Genomic DNA, 22,466 nt, shown 5'->3' on the forward strand with positions numbered 1-22,466 from the left:
AATGTTTCTCTCTGAAGAATGAGCTCCATGTAATTTGGGATGCTCAAAAAGTATCAAAACAATACAAAATCCTCTACCGAGCTGTTCTACAACCTATCTGTGACTATTTATAAAAAGATTGCAATTGCTTATTGCATTCATCTATAATGAATATCACTGGAGCAGCGTACAGAGGAGAGACATGACAACAGTTGGAAACAGTCCATTCTTCCATTTCCTTTGGAAAGCATCACAACAGCTCCGACATGTAATAAATGTACACATATGTACAATTTGGCAACAGTTTCTGGACTGCATTCAAGAACAGGAAACCTGCTGATTTTCATCCTGCCCCAGCTCCCCTGCCTCAGGAATGTTGAAACTAACTGCTATAGCTCCATTGTCACAGAATTTATAGCCTTCTATGCCTCGGCAGTTCAAGTCCTTGGCTAATTACTTTTCAATAGTTGCGAGAATCTCTGCCTCTATTACCATTACCATAGAACATGTTACAGATTGCAACAACCTTCTGACAGAAAAACATCTTCCTCGGATCCCCTCAACACCTCCTCCCCCTTACTTTAAACCTATGTTCTGCTGTTTTGGATACCACTGCTTTGGGGAAACGTTTCTCACTATCAACCTTATTTATGCCTCTCTCAATTCTGTACTGTGTTCCCCCCTCAGCCTCCTCTCCTCCAGGGAAATGCAAATCCATCCTGTCCAGTCTCTCCTTGCAACTGAAGTGTTACGTTCCAAGCCACAACAGAAAACATTGGAAGAAGTCAGCGTTTTTTGAAAAGAGAAGCAGTCAATGTTCTGTGTCTGGACCCTGTGTGAAACAAGGCAGAAACATAAAAATGGTGTTTATATTATGGAGGATTACAGACTCGGGTTGGCTCAATGTTTTATCAGGGCTGTTTGCCTTGCCTTGCAAACTCAGCAAGCAGGGAAGGGGGAAGACTCAGTATTGATGGTCACACAACAGCTTCAAGTGGCCAGCTAGTTTTCTGGAGAAGAGAGAGAGGGAGAGGGGAGGGAGAGGGATTCTCCACTGGTCTGTTTTTTTTAATACAATAAGCTTTATGGTATTTGGCTCCTGATTTTTAATTGCCATTGACATTATCTTCCTTAACTGTTTGTTTCTGCAGGTTCACATCTGACCTTTTTTATCAGGAATATTGTTTGGTAAATCTTCTCTGCTGAAGCCTCCAACATGGAGCTGCATCAATTGAGAAGTAATGATGGTCTACGATTGAAAAAGCCTAAAGAGTACCATCAATGGTTGCCACACCAAGGCTGGGTTAGTGATCAATACCATTGTAAGTCCAATAACTATCTCATATCTACCACGTCCAAACCCTAACCTTACCCAGCCTCTTGCAAGAGCTTCATTCCATTCTCCCAGTGTATAGTTGTATTACTTGTGATGGCAATTATTTGGAATGTCTTTACTTCTCTTTAAGCATGATTTTCTCTCTACTATAGTTAACAGGACCCACAACCATGTCAGTTCCATTTCCTGCACATCTACGTTCTGCCTCGCTACGAGACCCCACCATCAGCTCTCCCGATCCCAATTTGGAAACTCTCTTACTTCCCTTTACCTGAAAACAGTCTTTCCCAATCAACCTTTATATAAGTTCTTTCTTTTGTTTATTTATTTCAATTATTTATTTTATTTATTTCAAATGTCTTCAAAATAACTTTTTTCCCACTTTAACGTGGCGCAGTCCCATTGTTTAGATAACTATTTGAAATCTAATAGGATTACGGTCATTGGTCCCAAAGTATTGTCCCACCAACACTTCAGTCACTTGCCCAGCCTCATTTCCCCACATCAGTGTTGCCCCAATCACCCTCTTGTTGGGACATCTACATATTGATTGAGAAAGTCTTCGTGGACATCTTTAAAAAATTCCACCTCAACAGAGCACTCAGCACTGTAGCAGACCCAATCAACGTAAGGAAAGTTGAAACCACCTTCAATTAACAATTTACTATTCATACAGCTATCTACATTTTTGTTCCTCTAATTTCCGCTAACGACTGACTAACGCTAACTATGATACTATCCATCAAAGCGGTCATCACTTATTCCTGAATTTCACCCACACAGCCTCACCGGATGATCACTCTCAAGAACATCCTCCCGAAAAATTGTCGTAAAAGGGGGTGGCACAGTAGCGCGATGGTAGAGTTGCTGCCTTACAGCGACAGAGACCAGGGTTCGATCCTGTCTAAGGGTTCTGTTTATACAAAGTATGTACACTCTCCCTGTGACTGCCTGGGGATTCTCAGAGTGTCCGGTTTCCACCCACATTCCAAAGGTATACAGGTTTGTAGGTTTAATTATGTGTAAAAAAGAACTGCAGATGCTGGCTTAAATCGAAGGTAGACACAAAATGCTGGAGTAACTCAGCGAGTGAGGCAGCATCTCTGGAATGGGCGATGTCGAAACGTCTGAAGTCTGAAGAAGGGTCTCAATCCGGATGGTCACCTTTTTTTTTTAACCTATTGGCATCTATATGTGCAATGTACAATGGCTGTTCATTATCTCCATTGAGAATGTTCTGCAAAGTGCCAGAGACATCCTAGCCCTTCATGCAGGAGGCCACACACCATCTTGGAGTCTTGTTGAAGCCACAGAATCTCCTGGATGTACCCTAATGATTAACTCACTATCCTTACAGCTCTCTTTGTCTCCACCCTTCCCTGCTGTGCAGAGTCAAGTCAAGCCATGTTTATTGTCATATGTGTTTATTGGCAAGGTGAGGTGCAGCTACAAAGAAAATCTTGCTTGTGGCAACCTCACAGGCACATAGACTCAGACAACATACAGGTAGATGAATTACACAGTCATTGCGCTGAGATCCTGGCTGCTGCTGTTGCTCCCTCTGAAAGGCCAACCCCCAAAATAGCCCAAAATAAAATACTTGTTACAGAGGGTCATGGCAACAGGGAGATACATCACTACCTGACTTCCCTTTTCTACCTTTGCTGCTACTCACCCTGCTGCCTGCATCTTAGGGATGACCACCTCACTGAATCTATTGTCTGTGATGCTCCTGAATAAATCTAACTGCAGATCCAGCCGCCTAATGTGGTCAGTCAGGAGCTGAAGCGAGACGCACTTCTCACAGGTGTAGTCACCAGAGACACTTGAAGTTCCCTTGATCTCCTGCATTCTATGAAGATTTGCCTTTGGAGTCTTTGCCTGTTGAAATATGTCAGATCCCATATGCTTTTGTGGCAGGTCCTCAGCTTCGTTCACTGCTTCCAAAGATTTATGCACCTACTTACCCAAGTCTCCCTATGTGAGCAATGTGGCTTGCCCAAGGCAGCTGACTGAGCATAGCTGGGGTCGTCAATCTGCCAAAAACACTACCACTTTAGACCGTAAACCTTTCCTCATCATTGCCATATAACTGCATAATTTCACACTTCCCCGTGTTAAAATTATATCCCCGAGGATTTACCCTTTTCATCAGTCTACCTCTGTCCTCGTGCTAATGAAAATCAATAAAATACAGATGCTGAAAATCTGAAGTGACAAGTGTAAATGCTGGAAACACTCAGGCACCAGTCACGGAGAGAGTTGTAGGTCAATTTCCCTTCATCAGAACTAAGGGTCCGAGACCTGAAGCATTTGCTGTTTTTACTTCAGATTTCATTCCCCAAATGATCAAGATGGATCATTAACAGAGAGAAATGGTCCATATTATGACCCCTTGGTGGACTACTCCATAAGAGGAACTGGTCATAACTGTTTGTCTGTGTACCCCTGATCCAGTTTAATGTTGCCATTATTATTTTAATCATGCATGCTTCAGTTTTGGCAATGTTTACTCTCCCGTGCTACATCAAAGTGGCTTGAGGACACATCAACTACACTAGCCCCAGCACTCTCCATTAATTTTCAAGCAAGTTAAAGTTTACTACCTGTTAACAACTACTTGTAAACAAAAAGTATTTATCGATACCTTGGAACACGTGGCCATAATAAACCAATAAACTTCCATTTATTAATCTTTATTTTTCAAGGCAACCATTTGGAGACAAATCTACTTGTGTAATTTAACAGAGGTGTAATGTTCACAATTATCCCCTCCTATGAAACTACACCCACACCAAGGAAGAATAGAAGACTGAAATCAAAAGATTCCACGTTTCAAATAAGTGGTGTCCCATTGGAATTAAGTAACTCTTGCACAAGCAGTGCTGGTGACCGCAAGGTCTTGCTCTTAAACTAATGTTATCCTCTCTTGCCTCTTACCTCATTGCACTAACGGTGAAATCTACTTCTGGGCAGAACTCTGATACTAAGCCCTTATTTTATACACCAGTCTTCCCTTACCTTTATATGCTTTTACTACAATAACATCAGCTCACCTCGACTCCAACATGAGAAATTCAATGGGGAAAACATTCCCACTGGCTTTTTTTACGATAGGTGTTTTCATTTAAATGTTAATATCTGGTCCAAAATAATATTGTCAATAATCTTACATGGAACAGAGAACAGGACTGCACAGGAATGTGCCCTTCGGCCATAATGTTTGCACCAAACCGATGCCAAGGAAGACTGATCTCATCCGCCTGTACATGATCCATATCACTCTATTCCTTGCACATCCATGTGCCTGTCTAAAAGCCTCTTACATGCCACAATCGTATATGCCTCCACCACCATCCCAGGCAATGTGTTGCTGGCCCCCACTCTGCTTATAAAAATTACCCTGCACCTCTCAAGTAAACATTCCCCTCTCTCATCTAATAGATTTGCCCTCTAGTGTTGAATATTTCCACCATGGGGGTAAAAGGTTCTAACTGTCTACCCAGTCTATGCCTCTCATAATTGTATATAATTCTATCACGTCTTCCCTCAACGTTCCATATGACCATGTCATAGTGTATCTTAATCTTCTGCACCACCATACCATGAGGGACCTTATCAAAAGCCTTACTAAAATCCATGTATACAACATCCACCGCCCTATCTTAGAAACATAGAAAATAGGTGCAGGACTAGGCCATTCGGCCCATCCAACTCAGTATCCCATCCCTGCCTTCTCTCCATACCCACTGATCCCTTTAGCCACAAGGGCCACATCTAACTCCCTTTTAAATATAGCCAATGAACTGGCCTCAACTACCTTCTGTGGCAGAGAATTCCAAAGATTCACCACTCCCTGTGTAAAAAATGATTTTCTCATCTCGGTCCTAAAAGACTTCCCTCTTATCCTTAAACTGTGTACCATAGTTCTGGACTTCCCCAACATCGGCAATAATCTTCCTGCATCCAGCCTGTCCAACCCCTTAAGAATTTTGTAAGTTTCTATAAGATCCCCCCTCAATCTTCTGAATTCTAACGAGTACAAGCCGAGTCTATCCAGTCTTTCTTCATATGAAAGTCCTGCCACCCCAGGAATCAGTCTGGTCATCTTGATCAATCTCCTCCGCCACCACTCAAAAGGTTCAATCAAGTAAACAAGACAAGACCTGTTCGGCACAAAGCAGTGCTGGCTATCCATAATTAGACCATTCTCCTCCAAATGGGAGTAAATCGTATCTCAAAGAATTCACTCCAATAGTTTCCCTACCATTGATGTGAGGCTCACTGGCCTATAGTTCCCTTGATTTTCTCCACTTCCCTTCTTAAACAAAAGAACAACATTGGCTACTATTCAGTCCTCCGGGACCTTGGGTGTGGCTAGAGAAGACACAAAGATCGTTGTCAAGACCATCTTATGTTTGTGCCAAAGGATTGACCTCTGGGGTATTTCTTCCATTGCTGTATCTGGGCAGTCTAGGAGACACTGAAACTGCTTAAATCTTCCAGTATTCCCAAACGTAAATACAATCTCATCCAAAGATATGCCCATTTCCTTTGCTTCAACTGGACATTAGAAATACTTAAGCCCCTGTCCCACTTTCCCGAGTTACTCACGAATTCTCCCAAGTTTTCCCCTTGATTTAAAGTCGGAGATGCCAGGCGTAAGTACCCGGGGTATTTTTTTTACTCAGATGTGGGCATTTTTCAACATGCCTAAAAATCATCCCGACTTACCTGATGCCCTGAGTACCTACGGCTGGCATTACGAGCTGCTACGAAATATCTACGGACATTCTCCGAGTTTGAATCAATGGGAAAACTCGGGAGAATCCGTGAGTAACTCGGGAAAGTGGGACATGGGCTTTAAATTATCAGAGTTATTATAGTTTAAAACAAAACAGCAGAAGAATTAAAATGAGATATGGCATTTGTTTTAAAGATGGGCAATAGTAAAACTCTTCAATGCCCCGACAAGCTCCAATCTCAGTCATGAATTATAATGATTAATAGCAGTGGATAGAACCTCTGGGTTTGCTTTATGACTTTAACCTGTTGCCAAGACAGTCCTGCTCAGTTATGTCACACATCACCTGCCTCTTGTAGCAAAACACTGCTTTCAGATACAACTACATAGCACAATATCCCTACTCGTCATGTTTCTTGATTTAATTCTTTATTGCTCCTCTCTGCATTGATAGTTCCATGAGACCCTCTCCTACTGCTCCCTCTATGTGATCTCTGTTGGTCTCTGTTCTTCAACCATGTGTTTGCGTGGACTCGTGACTACATCCACGTGTCTTTCTTTACCTCTAGCCTTTGCCACGTAATCCACCCATCTGCCAATCACACCTCCCTCATCTGCCAATCACACCTCCCTCATCTGTATCAGGGCTCAACACCCCCCTGTGTGCCTGGGCCCTGGACTTTCTCACCGCCAGGCCCCAGGTAGTCAAGATGGAAGGGAATACATCGAAGTCCCTCACCCTGAGCACAGGATCGCCCCAGGATTGCGTCCTCAGCCCCCTATTATACTCCCTGTACACACATGACTGGTTCAGCTCCAACTCAATAATTAAGTTTGCTGATGACACTGTGGTGGTGGGCCTGATCTCAGACAACGATGAGAAGGCCTACCGGGAGGAGGTGGCTGATCTGGCACTCTGGTGCCAGGACAACAGCCTCCTCTTGAACATCAAAAAAACTAAGGAGCTGATCATGGACTTTAGGAGGGCACATCATCCGAGGACGTACACACCATTGAGGATAAATGGGGATCCTGTGGATAGGGTGAACTGTTTTAAATATCTGGGGGTCCATATCTCTGAGGATATGACATGGACATCACACACCGCAGCACTCGTGAGTAAGGCAAGGCAGCGCCTTTACCACCTCAGGCAATTGAGGACATTCAGAGTGTCTCCGAGGATCCTCCAGTGCTTCTACTCAGCGGCTGTGAAAACATCTTGTCCGGGAACATTACCATCTGGTTTGGGAATTGCTCTGCCCAGGACAAGAAGGCTCTGCAGAGAGTAGTGCAGAGAGAGAGCACTTCACTTGCCCCCCTGCAGGAACTATACATCAGGAGATGCAACTCCAGAGCCAATAAAATCATGGGAGATCCCTTCCACCCATGCAACAGACTGTTCCAGCTGCTACGGTCAGGCAAACGCCTCCGTTGCCATGCTGTGAGAACGGAGAGGTTGAGAAGGAGTTTTTTCCCAGAGGCCATTCGGATTGTAAACTCCTATCTCACCAGGGACTAACTTACTGTACCAATTTACTGTTGTGTGGGTTTTTTTCCTTCCAATATTTAATATGTAAAAGAATATGTGTGTGTTTATGATTGTGTTTATAGTTTGTTTGGTTGTTTGTTTGTTTGTCTTTTTGCACAAAGTCCGCGAGCATTGCCACTTTTCATTTCACTGCACATCTCGTATGTGTATGTGACGAATAAACTTGACTTGACTTGTATCCACCTTACACTTCCAGACTTTGCCCCCTTCCTACCTGTCTGTTCCAGCTTTCTCCACCCTAGTCGAATCAGTCTGAAGAAGGGTGCAACCCATAATGCTATCTGTCTATTCCCTTCATAAGTAGTGCATGACCACTGAGTTTCTCCAACACTTTGGGGTTTTTTTGCTAGCAATTTGATAAAACATTTGGAAGGAAATATCTAGTTCACCATCTCTACTATAAAAGAAAAAAATCTGAAAATGCAATATTCAAACAGGCATGGAGAGAAAGTAGGAAACTACAGGGCAAGTAGCTTAACAGCCTGATGTTAAAAGTTGTAACAATAGATATTATGGAAGGATATTATGAAAAATACAAATTAATCAGGCAAACTGAACATGGTTTTGAGAAACGTTAGGCACGTTTGACCAATTTATTGGAGTTTCTTGAAGGCAAAATGTGCTGTGGATACTGGACAATGTTGGGTTGACTATATTTAGATTTTCACTAGTCTATCATGCATCTTGACAATCGAAGACATCTACAGGAAACCCTGCCTCAAGATGTCAGCTAACATTGTCAAAGACCCAAATCAACCTGGCCACGCTATTGTTGTTTCTATCGTCAGGAAGTAGGTACAGGAGCCTGAGAACCATTACCCTCAGGTTCAAGTGCAGCTTCTGCTCATTGACCATTTGGTTCTGCAACCACCCTGCACACCCTCACCACAACCCGACCTCAGCACCAATCCACTGGGGACGTGCACTATTATGGTAGCTCTACTTAATTTGATATTAGCTCTATCATAGTCTTGTTTACTTACAATAACAATTTACTGTGCATATTTTTTGTGTCCAATGTGCCCGTAAAGCTGCAGCAAGTAAGAACTTAATAGTTTTGGTTCATATCCAGTGTATGTGACAAGTCTTGAATCTTAAAAGAAAGTTTATTGCAGGACCTTCTTGGTAAAAGACTTTTGGTATTCATCTGATCTATTCTCCTCATGATTTTTTACACCTCGATAACATCACCCCTCAGTCTCCTGTGCTCCAAGTTATAAATCGTGAATTGTAACCTAGCCTGCCTAAGCTCTCAATATAGCTCAGTCCCCTCATGTCCTGGCAACATCCTCATAGATTTTCTCTGCACTCTTTCAATCTTAAAAACTTACCCTGCACATCTTCTTTAAACTTTGACCCTCTCACCTTAAAGCTATGCCTTCTAGTCTTTGACATTTCCACCCTGGGAAAAATATCTATCCTACCTATGCCTTTATAAACTTCCGTCAGCCACTGATGCACCAGAGGAAACAACCAAGTTCACCCAGTACATTCAGAAGGGGAGTGAATTGGTAAAGAATTGGTAAAGAGAAAATCAGAGCAAGGCAAAATGGTTTTCCATGGCATATGAAGACTGAATGAAGGTCCTTTATGAAGGACACCGTCAAAATCTGGTCCCACCTCGTTATTGGTCGTTTTTGGCAAGTGGAAATGCACTCTTTCCAAGTGCTTCCTCTTTACTTATCCTTCTGTCTGACAGACATCCTCTTTAGTTTCCATCTGTCTCAAGTACCATGACAAATTAATTACTTCTGTTTCCAGCATTTACGAAGTATACTGCAAACTAATTCCGTGTCTGTGGGACAACCGAATCTGGGATACCAGAGCCTGATGCACATGTGGGAGAAGAATGAGAAAAATGAACGTTATTTCCTGAGGCACTTTCACGATCAAAAATTGTAATCGTTCTGTGTGCACCTTTTTGTTTCCACTCACCATCACAAGCAGCAGGAGTCACTTCAGGATCAACCATAAATTCATGTGCCAATGCATAAAATCAGAAATCATATCACCGTTGACCCATGTTAATTAACCAATGGACAAGTAAAGGTTAGAGGAAGCTTTACAAGTGTTAGATTTTCAGAGTTTGAACTGGAAAATTCTGTCTATTTCAACTTACAATCATATCATATCAAGACGGATTTACTGAGAGTATCATCAACTCCCTCTCCAAGGACTGACCATCAGGTTTTGTAGAGACAAAGTGCTGGAGCAACTCAGCGGGTCAGGCAGCATCTCTGGACAAAAGGAACGTGACGTTTTGGGTTGGAACCCTACTTCAAACTGAAAGTAGAGGGGTGGGAATTGGAGGTAGGAAAAGGCCAGAACAAATTAGGCTGGTAACAAATGACTAAGGAGGGTGGAGCCCATAATGGCCTATTGTTGGATGGGGAAGAGGTGATAACAAAGGGATAAAGCGATGCAAACAGTTGAATTGGTAGGATGACTAAGGTGTGTGTGTGTGGGAGGAGGGGGGCGGGGGGAAGGAGAGAATGCAGGGGTTACTTGAAATTAGAGAAATCAAAGGTTATATCACTGGGTTGTAAGCTGCCCAAGCGAAATATGAGATGCTTTTCCTCCAATTTGCATGTGGCCTCCAGTGAAGGGGGGAATGGGAAGGGAAGTTAAAATGTTTGGCAACCAGGAGATCGCATTAGGCGAAGGTGGACGGAGCGCAATTGTTCAGCCAAATGATCTGCGCTCAGTCTCACCGATATATCGGTGAGACTGAACGCTCACACCAAAACCAACGTATACAGTAGATGATGATGGAGGAGGTGCAAGTGAACGTCTGTTTCACCTGAAAGGACTTGGATGGAGTCAAGGGAGGAGGTATAAGGCAAGGTGTTGCATCTCCTGCGGTTGCAGCAGAAAGCTCCTGATGGTTTGATGGGAAAGGATGATTGAAACAGGAGGTTGCGGGGGAAAGGTCTCTGCGGTAGGCGGAAAGGGGTGGAGATGGGAAGATGTGACTAGTGGTGGGATCCGGTTGGAGGTGGTGAAAATGTCGGAGGATGATGTGTTGTATACGATGGCTGATGGGGTGAAAAGTGAGGATCAGGGGGACTCTGTCCCTGTTGCAACTGCATGGTGGGGGATCAAGAGCGGAACTACAGGAATACAGAGGAGACATGTGTGAGGGCTTCATCCATGTTAGATGAGGGGAACCCCCGTTACCTAAAGAATGAGGACATCTCGGATGTCCTGGTATGGAACACCTCATCTTGGGAGCAGGTGCGGCGGGGAAATTGGGAGTAGGGGGGATAGTCTTTGCAGGAAGCAAGGTTGAAGAATTATAGTCGAGATAGCTGTGGGAGTCAGAATGGTTGTAATAGACATCAGTCGATATTCTATCTCATTTGATGGAGATGGTGAGATCAAGAATGGGGAGGGAGTTTTCAGAGATGGTCCAGGTGAATTTATTTTTATTTCCAGGTTTATTAAACCCACTTGCTTTAGGAAGAAGGCTTGTTACATTTATTGTTTCCTTGGCTCAAGACTGTAGATATAATCAACTGTGGAATAATATCTGCTGCTGATCCCTAATTTTACAAACATTTATGATGCCATCCAGGACAAATAGATATGTCTATTCTTTTTTTAAATTAACGATTAAATACAGGAGTTTGCTATGTTGCAGTAACCTGTGCAAACACTAGTTGATCCCTAGAGATTCTGCGACTTTGGCAAGTGTTCTGGGAGCAAATGCATAAAGTAATTTGGTAAATAGGATCTCACATTTGAACCTGCCACAGAGGGTAGTTGAGGCCAGTTCATTGGCTATATTTAAGAGGGAGTTAGATGTGGCCCTTGTGGCCAAGGGGATCAGAGGGTATGGAGAGAAGGCAGGTACGGGATACTGAGTTGGATGATCAGCCATGATCATATTAAATGGCGGTGCAGGCTCGCAGGGCCGAATGGCCTACTCCTGCACCTAATTTCTATGTTTCTATGTTTCTAACCTAATGGCAGAGTTCTCAGCTGCCTCATTATTACTGAGAGTAATGCTCGAGCATAACAAATAGGAGCAGGACCTCAAAGATGCTCCATCATTCAATTAGATCATGGCTGATTCAACCTTGTTCTCAGTACCACTTGCCTGCCTGTTCTCTATAACTAATGACTCCACTTTTAGTCTAATTAATTGACAGAGGCCCCATGGCCTTTTGTGGAAGGAATTCAGCCCTCAGGTAAACAGGTCATTCTCACCCCTTCTCACCACTTACTCTGAAACTGTAGCTGTGATTCAAGATTCCCATCACTCCTGATGCCTGGACTGCGGGTTCTCAATATATGACAAATGAATTTTTTCCACTTTGTCATTTTCTTACTATCTATCCTATCTCTGTTTCTCACAGTTTCTTATCATATCTATCCCATTCAGTCTCCTTTGCTCCAAAGAAAGCAAACTCTGTCTATCCTGTTTCTCCTCATATGGTGAATATTCCATCCCAGGCAGCATCGAGGCAAATCTCTTCTTCATATCTCCAGTGCAATCACATCCTTCCTGTTCTGTGGAGGCGAGAGCTACACGAAAATAAATCCACATGACCAGATGGGATCTATCTCAGATCATTGTGAGAGGCAAGAGAAGAGATTCCAGGGGAATTTGAGAAAGATTATTTCCATCTTCTCTAGCCGCAGGTCCCGGAAGACTGGAAAGTAGCCAAGTTCTTCCTGAGACTGAAGAAGGGCCTCGACCTAAAAGGTCACCTGTTCCTTCTCTCCAGAGATGCTGCCTGTCCCGCTGAGTTACTCCAGCATTTTGTGTCAACCAGGTTCTTCCTTTGTTAAAGATGGGAAGTAGAGATAGAGTAGAGATAGTCATAGAGCCGTACAGCATGGAAACAGCTCCTCTGCCCAACTCATCCATGCCAACCAAGATGCCCCATCTAACCTAATCACATTTACACAGGTTTGACCATCTCCCTCTAAACCTTTCTTATCGATGCACCTGCCCAAGTGGCTTTTATAGGTAGTTATAGTACCCTGTGTAAACTACTTCCTTTGGTAGCTCATTCCATACTCACCACCCTGTGAGTGAAAAGCTTTCCCCTCACACCTTAAACATATGTCCTTTGCTGCTTGATTCCCCTATCCTGGGTAAAAGACTCTGTGTGTTTACCCTATCAATGTCCCACATGATTTTATTTACCTCTATAAGATCACCCCTTACCCTCTCCTGCACTCCAAGGAATAAAGTTATAAAGTCCCACATGGTATGCTGATCCAGAGGATTAAGAGATGGAGTATAAACTAAGCAACTGAGATGTGATATTTTGGGAGGTCGTATGCAAGGGAAAAGTATATAGTTAATGACAAGACCCGCAACAATATTCATGTACAGAGGGATCTTGAGGTCTAAATTCATAGGTCAGATGATAGAGTGGTAAATTAGATATATGTTATAATGCTAAGTTTGCCTTCAATAATTGCGGCATTGAGTATAAGTCCTGTAAGCAAGTCCTGTAAGCAAGTCCTGTTGCAGCTTTATAGGACTTTGGTGAGGCAGCATTTGGGATATTGCATGCAGTTGTAGTCACCACACTACAGTAAGGATGTGAAGGCTTTGGAGAGGGTGCAGAAGATGTTTACAAGAATGCTGCCTGGATTAGAGGGCATTAGCTAAAGGGAGAGCTTGGACAAACTTGGATTGATTTTTCTGGAACATCAGAGGTTGGAGGGACACATGATGGAAATATAGGTATTGGTAGGGTAGGCAGTCTGAACCTTTTCCCAAGGGTAAAAAGGTCAAAATACAATAAGGCATAACTTTAAGGTCAGAGGAGGTAAGTTTGAAAGAGATGTGTAGGGCGTTTTTACACGTAGAGAGTGGCGGGTTCCTGGAACACACTACCAGAGGTGGTGGTGGAGGCAGATATGATAGTGGCAATTGAGAGTCTTTTTAAATAGGCAAACATTAGATAGGCAAATAGGCAAAAATAGGTTCAGCTCCAATTCAATAATTAAGTTTGCTGATGACACTGTGGTGGTGGGCCTGATCTCAGACAACGACGAGAAGGCCTACCGGGAGGAGGTGGCTGATCTAGCACTGTGGTGCCAGGAGAACAGCCTTCTCTTGAACATCAAAAAAACGAAGGAGCTGATCATGGACTTTAGGAGGGCACATCATCCGAGGACGTACACTCCATTGAGTATAAATGGGGATCCTGTGGATAGGGTGAACTGTTTTAAATATCTGGGAGTCCGCATCTCTGAGGATATGACATGGTCATCACACGCCTCAGCCCTCGTGAGTAAGGCAAGGCAGCGCCTTTACCACCTCAGGCAATTGAGGAAATTCAGAGTGTCTCCAAGGATCCTACAGTGCTTCTACCAGCGGCGGTGGAAAGGGTCCGGGAACATTACCATCTGGTTCGGGAATTGCTCTGCCAAGGACAAGAAGGCTCTGCAGAGAGTAGTGCGTTCGGCCGAACGCACTATGGGAACTTCACTCACCCCCCTGCAGGAACTATACAATAGGAGGTGCAACTCCAGAGCAAACCAAACAAAATCATGAGAGACCTCTTCCACCCCTGCAACGGACTGTTCCAGCCGCTACGGTCAGGCAAACGCCTCCGTTGCCATGCAGTGAGAACGGAGAGGTTGAGAAGGAGTTTCTTCCCAGAGGCAATTCGGACTGTAAACGCCTTTCTCACCAGGGACTAACTCTACAGAACGTTTTTCCTTCTATTATTTATTATGTAAAAGAATATGTGTGTTATGATTGTGTTTATAATTTGTTTGGTTGTTTTGTTGTTTGTCTTTTGCACAAAAGTCCGCGAGCATTGCCACTTTCATTTCACTGCACATCTCGTATGTGTATGTGACAAATAAACTTGACTTGACTTGAAACTTGAAACTTGAAACATACATCTAGAAAACAGAGGGATATGTATCACTTGCTCAGAGCAGACTAGTTTAACTTGCTATGTTCAGTACGGACATAGAAACATAGAAAATAGGTGCAGGAGTAGGCCATTCAGCCTTTCGAGCCAGCACTGCCATTTAATATGATCATGGCTGATCATCCAAAATCAGGACCCCGTTCCTGCTTTCTCCCCATATCCCTTGATTCCATAAGCCCTAAGACCTATATCTCTCTTGCAAACATCCAGTGAATGGGCCTCCACTGCCTTCTGTGGCATAGAATTCCACAGATTCACATCCCTCTGGGTGAAAATGTTTTTCCTCATCTCTGTCTTAAATGGCCTACCCCTTTTTCTTAAACTGTGACCCCTGGTTCTGGATTCCCCCAACATTGGGAACATTTTTCCTGCATCTAGCCTATCCAATCCCTTAAGAATTGTATATGTTTCTATAAGATCCCCTCTCATCCTAAATCCCAGCGAATAAAGTAGGTCGAAGGGCCTGTTCCTGTGTTGTTGTGTTCTATGTTCTATGTAGCTCTATGTCTACAGAGAGTGGCATATCTTTGGAACTCTCTGCCACAGAATGTAGTTGAGGCCAGTTCATTGGCTATATTTAAGAGGGTTAGATGTGGCCCTTGTGGCTAAAGAGATCAGGGGGTATGGAGAGAAGGCAGGTACGAGATACCGAGTTGGATGATCAGCCATGATCATATTGAATGGTGGTGCAGGCTCGAAGGGTCGAATGGCCTACTCCTGCATTTATTTTCTATGTTTCTATGTATACATTCATGTACCTGACTAGTTGAAAAAAATGTTTCCAGAAATTACACATCAAAATAGATGACCCAAATGAAGACATTATTATAACTGCAATATTTGATCTTTTAATGTCTTACAGGCCACACTCCACAACGACATGTTCGGCACTCAGACCCTTGAGCAGACAAAGAAGATGGAAGAACAATGGCAGATAACATCTCTGTTCACCAGCAAACAGGCTAAAAAGCAGTTTATATAGAGCAGCCCATAAACATCATCCACTATTCTGTTTCTTACCAAGTTCCCATCCAACAGTCCTTTGCTGTTACCACATTACAACGCCAGACACAAACATGAGCAGCAACATTGTTGATGTGTGACAATCAGATTCAGGAACAGCAGAAGCTCCCAGCAATGATCAGGCTCATGAACATGACAACACCAACCTCAGCAATTATGATCTTCTATGGACCATGTCTTTGGTTGCACTAGTACGATTATTATTTTATTGTATTTTTGATTGTTATATATTATCTGTGTGCCATTGTGTTAAATTGCAGCAATTAAGATTTCCATTGGTCTGGTTTAAGTATATGACAATTAAACACAGTTGACTCTCGACTCTCCTGACCATTACTGATACTCACAAGGAGCTTTGCAGGTAATTGCCTCAGCTTACACGCAGGAAGAAATGTAGTCTGTCCAGCTGTAGACCCGATTACAAGCTTTGATTCTGCTGGAGGAGTCTACTACGCCTACTGGGCAGTGTGCGTGTGGGCACATGTGCGTTTTGGGGGTGGGTAATGCTCAAAGTAACACCACCCAGCCCCTTGATCTTTTTCATTATGTTGCTCATTTTCACATCACATGGTAAAAACTTCTGAATGTCACCCACTTTGCTCCTTCCCTTAAACTCATTCAAGATGACTACACAATGTAAAAAACACAATTCCAGTACGTCCCATTACATTGTGCTCATTTAGGTGGATTAAGTCATAATGCCTTAATCAGGTTGACACAGGAAATTGCCTCAAGCATTTAAACTCTCTTAGGAAAAATAGTGTTCAGGGTAAAAGGACATAAATTATTTCCTAACAATTTCTAATTGCTATACTTATTTTACAATGGCCATCAGTGTAATTACAATGCTGAAGATTACTTACCTTTTGAAATAAGACTGGGTTGATAGCTTTAAGATCACTATAACAACAGACCATAGCATGCAGAAACTTGAGAAACTATCTCATGGATATCTATCACAACCGTTCAATTTTTCTAATTTAACTTAACTTTTTCCTTTAGCTACAACCACAACATTCATAAGTCATGTAACAGGGAGCATTGGTAAACTGTTAAAAGTCATGTTTCACAATATGCAACAGTGATCAATGTACTATACTGTATCCACTGCAGATGACAATTGCAGTCATGATCACTTTACTAATCAATCACTGCTTTTCTCGTGCTATTATAAATGATGTTATGTACACGTCATCAGCCTATGGTGTGTTTTACAATGGAGAATCCCATTCTGTTTCATTCTTTAGTTAGTTCGGACTGATTAACTGATCGCTCCTGTTCATCAACTACTGGATGGCTGGGGTGAACCCATGATGTTTAATAGATGGAATCCACCACGTCACTCAGTCAAGCCAAAGACAAGATTCAAAATTCACAGCTGCTTTCTTCATTGATTTTACAGTTTATTTGTGAACGAAATAAAAATTGCTGATGAGAACTTTATACTTATCAAACTTGGCTTGGCTAAATTAGTGAGAATGGAATTGCACTTCTAAAACAGATCTTACCAAATGGAAGCCAATTCCGCTGGACAAACCTACAGCATGACCATTCAATAATACAAATGAAAAGTAAAATTGAAAGCCATCTCCTTTAATACCTCAAAGGCAGGACCATTTAATATCTCAGCCCAGTGGCATGATTGGACTCAAGCCTAGGATATGAGCGGCTATGTCACCCAGTGTTCTTTAGAGGAGAAACCTGGTTCGATTCAGGGAACAGAGCATCAACATGCACATGTATATGGCTTCACTATGTTGCTATTACTATCATGCACATACCATTCAGTGGCATGTGACATTCACTGTACATCTTCCAGACATTGAAGGTATTATTTCACATAAAGGTCACAGAACCTTCAACAGTCCACAGCTACACTGTTCCAATGATTGCACAATTCAATGGATTTTATACAATAATACATACAGTGGGAACCTTAACTTGAAGTGAAATCAGAGACTAATGATAGAAATTGCTTTCAGCTACTTGTCGAAGAAATAATAGTCCACAATCTTGAAAGAAAAATATCAACAAACTATATATATATAAATCAAGTTAAAATATTTACACCATAATAAAAACACCAGATCAACTCTACAATATTGTACTCTTTAATATTTTACAATTTGAAATGATGTTTGTGAACAAGGTAATGATTTTGCAAATGTCACGAAATAAATACCACAAAAAATGCAAAAATAAATACATTTGAAACAAAGATTATAAGTACTGACGATGCAGATACAACCCAATAATTTTTGCCTTTGAGTTAATTCGGAGGGAAAGGCTGGGGAACTTGCTTAGAATGTGCAAAGCAAATTACGTATCACAATTTGTGTAACAGAAAACGACAAGATGTTTTAAATAACAGAACAGATCAACAAAAAATATGTACTGAAATAGAATTAAAGAAGATTGTAATGTTTGACCAGAGGTATAGATTGGGGGGAAAAAAACCCAAATACAAATACAAAACACACTGGTTGATTCAACAGAATGGCGTGATTTGGAAATTATTATTAACAGGAAAAATGGCTTTGTTGGTCACTCCAACATTATACCTGGGCAAAATGTCTTCTTCAAATTATTTTGCATCGACATCAGAAACAAGGGGTACAATTTGGTAAAAAAAAAGTACTTGCCAATCATGTTACCAACATTTTTGGGGTGGGATAGGGAAAAAGCAAAAAAGACCTTGACATCGCTTGCATCAACAACAGGCCAAACGTAAAAGGCACAGTGACACAGCCTACATCATCATGTATAAACACAAATAATTAAGAACTATTCACAACAATTTGGAGATAATTACAGCTATTTTTCTTAAAGAAAAAGCTTTAACATTTTACAGGTCATTGAGCAGATTATCTGTTCTCTCAATGAATATGAATGTAATTTAGAATTGGGATAATTACACAACAATCTTCTACCTCAGCAGCAGCTGACAAAAGAGCTGCATATAAAGCATTCTAACACAGGTCTTTTGCCAACTTATGCGAGTATTTCTGCAACATTTGAACATTTCCAAAGCATGACGTAATCCGTAACCATTCTTCTTCCTTCATTCAGGCAGCATAAAAGTCTCTGCTCCTGAATTTCCAGGACTCACTATATTGGCATATAGATGGGTAACAACACCTCAGTACTTTATAGAACAAGCAGCTACTGCAATCCCCAAGCAAGGATTGGGCCGTCGGTTTCAGTTAAAACTTTTTAACAGTTTGGTCAAGCGCATTAAAAAAAACTAACTATGGAAGTTCACACTCAGTTCTGGTGAAAGATCTTCAACCTGAACTAGTAACTCTGTATCTCTTTCTCTCTGCACAGATATTTCCTGACATACTGAGCATTTTCAACAGTTTCTCCTCTAATTTCAGATTAATTCATCAGTCTTCAAATACAGCTAACATCGGCTGCTATCACTAACATGGGAGAGCAAATAAATTGTACAAGAGGTCGAAGCTTTAATCAAATGAACAAGTCTATCAGATCATAGTAACTGCCTACTCCCCAGGTTGAATGTTGGACAATCTAGTGACCATAAAGGAACATGCTGGGAAGGGATGTGAAGTCATGCTCAGAATGAGGAATGATTGTGTTAAGTAAGAGAAATGAGCCAAATCAAAACCAAAGATGTTACAGTATCTTTGAATTAAACATCTACTTTAGTTAATTAAATCAATATCCTGCTCGGCAAGCCGACTAGTGCTACATGGGTGGGTTTAAACTATATTAGCTGGGGAGGGGGATCGGGCAGGATTGGTGAATTGATGCAGGTGGGAGGCTTGAAGGTATGGAAGGTAATAAAGAGAGTTTAGTGGACAGGATAGGCAGGGACATGGCAGGGAACAAGGAAGGACTGTTTGACTGAATTGCATTTATTTTAATGCAATGGGCCTGATGAGTAAGGTGGATGAACTCAGAGCATGGATGGATACATGCGACTGGGATGTTGCAGTTGTTACAGAAACCTGGTTAAGACAGGGACAGGGCTGGCAGCTTAATGTTCCAGGGTACAGATGCTACAGGAGAGATAGAGGTGGGGGTGAAAGAGGAGGGCTGTTGCTTTATAGATTTACAGAGAATGTCACGGCAGTAGCCCAAAATGACATTATTGATGGTTCTTCTAGTGTGGTTACATGGGTGAAGCTGAGAAATGAACAGGGGATGATTACCTTGTTGGGAGTGTATTATAGGTCCCCAGATAATCAATAGGAATTAGAAGAGCAAATATGCCAGGAGATTGCAGGCAGCTGTAAGACAAATACATTGTCATAGTTGGGGATTTTAACTTTCACTATATAGACTGGGACTGCCAATTGTGCCAAGTGTTTAGATGGTTTCTTCAGGCTGTATGTAGAGTGCCCTACAATGGAGAGGGCAAAGCTTGACGTACTCGTAGGAAATTGGGAAGGGCAAGTGACAAAGAGTCCACGGGTGAGCCTATTAGGACCTGTAACCACTGTTCTATTAGCTTTAAAATAGTTATGGATAAAAACAAGGCAGCCTCACAGATTAAAATTCTGAGGTTACACAGAAAAGCTGGAGAAACTCAGCGGGTGCAGCAGCATCTATGGAGCGAAGGAAATAGGCAACGTTTCGGGCCGAAACCCTTCTTCAGACCGGAATTCAAATTCTGAATTGGGCCAAGGCCAACTTTGATGATATTAAATAAGATGTATCCCCGGGGGAGTTTACTTAAGAAGGAAATAAGGAAGCATAAAGGGAGCAGAAGATAGCTCTGGCAGATGGAAATCCAAAGAGGTTTTATGTACATTAAGCAAGAGAGGGTAACTCGGGAGAAAATAGGGCCCCTCAGAAACCGAAGCTGTCATCTCTGTGTGGAGGAGATGGGCAAGTTTTTCAGTGAGTATTTCTCCTCCGTTTTTTTACTGCAGAGAAAGATATAAAGACGAGGTAACTTGGGACTCGACACTGAGTTCATGGAAATATGTTGAGGACAGTCCCTATAACGGTCGAGGAGGTACTGGACATTCTAAGGCATGTGAAGGCAGATAAAAAAATCTCCTGGGCTTGATCAGATATATCTGAAGACACTGTGGGAAGCCAGAGAAGATATTGCAGGAGCTCTGACTCAGATAGACGAATCATCATTAGGCAGGAGTGAGGGGCCAAAAAACTGAAGCAAGGCTGTTGTGCTTCTGTTTAAGATGTGCAGCAAGGGAAACCCTGGAAATTATAGACTAGTGAGCCTAACATCTGTGGAAGGCAAGTTACCAGGGAGGATTCTGAGGGATAAGATATATATGATTTTGACAGACAAGGGTTGATTAGGAATAGTCAGTATGGTTTTGTACGCGAGGGATCATATCTTATGAATCTGATTGAGTTCTTTTGAGAAATAACCAAAAAGGATGAGATGGGCAAAGCCATAGATGTTGTCAATATAGACTTCAGCAAGGCATTTGATAAGGTTCTGCATGGTAGGCTGCTCTGGAAGATTAGATTACATGGGATCCAGGAGAGCTAGGAGCCTGCTTAGAGAATTAGCTTCATGGAAGGAAGCAGAGGGTGATAGTGGAAGATTGTTTTTTGGACTGGAAGCCTGTAACTAGTGGTATGCCTCAGTGATCAGTGCTAGGCCCATTGCTGTTTGTGGTTTGTTACAACAAATTGGATGAGAATATAGAAGGTATGATTTGTAAGTTTGCAGATAATACTAACGTAGGTCGTATCATAATAGTGAAGATGGTTATGAAAACTTACAGCAGGATCTTGATCAGGTGGGCAAGTGGATTAATGAATGTTTAATGGAGTTTCATGCAGACAAGTGCAAGGTATTGCACCTTGAGAGGTCAAACCAGGTCAGAGCCCCTGGAGTGTTGTAGAGCAGAGGTTTGAGTTTAGTTTATTGTCTCGTGTACCGAAGTACAATGAAAAACATATGTTGCGTGCTAACCAGTGAGCGGAAAGACAATACTTGATTACAATCAAGCCATCCACAGTGTACAGATATATGATAAAGGGAATAACATGAACACCATTTAATGCAAGATGAAGCCAGTAAAAGGTGAGGCCGCATTTGGAGTATTGTGTTCTGTTCTGGTTACCCTGCTATACCCGGCTGGAAAGAGAAGCGCAGGGTAAGTTTTCATGTTTGAAAGAGTGTAGAGAGGATTTATGAGGATGTTTTCATGTTTGAAAGAGTGTAGAGAGGATTTATGAGGATGTTGCCAGGACTTGAGGATCTGAGCTATAGGGAGAGGTTAGGTGTGCTGGGACTTTATTCCTTGAAGCATAAGAGGCTGCGGGGTGATTTTTTAGAGGGATATAACATCATGAGGGGAATAGAGAGAGTGAATGCATAGAGTCTATTACCCAGGTTAGGGGAATGAAGAACAGAAAGACAGAGGTTTAAGGTGAGAGGTGAAAGATTTAACGGGTTTGAGGGGCAATTTAATCACACAAAGGATGGTAGGTATGTGGAGGAAGTTGAGCTGGGTACTGTAACAACATTTATAAGATATTTGAACAGGTACATGGATAGGAAATGTTTAGAGTGATATGAGCCAAACGTGGGAAGGAGCATCTTTGCCAGTATGGGCAAGTTGGGCCAAATGGCCTGTGTCTGTGCTGTATATTACTGATTATTAAAAGAAAGTTAAGTATAAATAGAGCAAGGCTGAAGCAATTAGTTTTAATGCAATTTATTTGACAATTTGCAAAGTAGTCACTCCACACTACCAAGGTTAAGTTTTACGTTGCCAGTGAGAGAATTTTAGAGCCTGCTACAGCAATCACATAGGTGTTACCAATGTACCAACATAAACAAACCAAATATATAATCACAGCCTATACAACTGCTTGCCTCTCAGCACAGTGAGATGTTTAAGGCTTTTCACAGTGCATGAACAGCTGAGGTCTGAGTCTTGCATCATCAGAGGTGACTGGAGGTATTTTGCCATC

General features: G+C 42.1%; 1 protein-coding gene and 1 long non-coding RNA gene across 5 annotated transcripts in view; one reads left to right on the forward strand and one right to left on the reverse strand.

Annotated features, from left to right (window-relative positions):
* LOC129706278 (uncharacterized) overlaps positions 1-16,977 on the forward strand; it is a 45,074-nt gene extending 28,097 nt beyond the window's left edge. For both annotated transcript variants that reach the window (XR_008725031.1, XR_008725032.1), the window contains 2 exons: positions 1,131-1,301; positions 15,379-16,977. This is a non-coding gene — a long non-coding RNA (uncharacterized LOC129706278). The remainder of the gene's footprint in view (positions 1-1,130; positions 1,302-15,378) is intronic.
* Positions 1-22,466, reverse strand: part of LOC129706277 (A disintegrin and metalloproteinase with thrombospondin motifs 20-like) — a 270,471-nt gene that overhangs the window by 78,732 nt on the left and 169,273 nt on the right. The window lies entirely within an intron of this gene.

Source organism: Leucoraja erinacea, chromosome 19 (genome assembly GCF_028641065.1).
Source record: "Leucoraja erinacea ecotype New England chromosome 19, Leri_hhj_1, whole genome shotgun sequence".
In the NCBI taxonomy this organism is placed as follows: Eukaryota; Metazoa; Chordata; class Chondrichthyes; order Rajiformes; family Rajidae; genus Leucoraja; species Leucoraja erinaceus.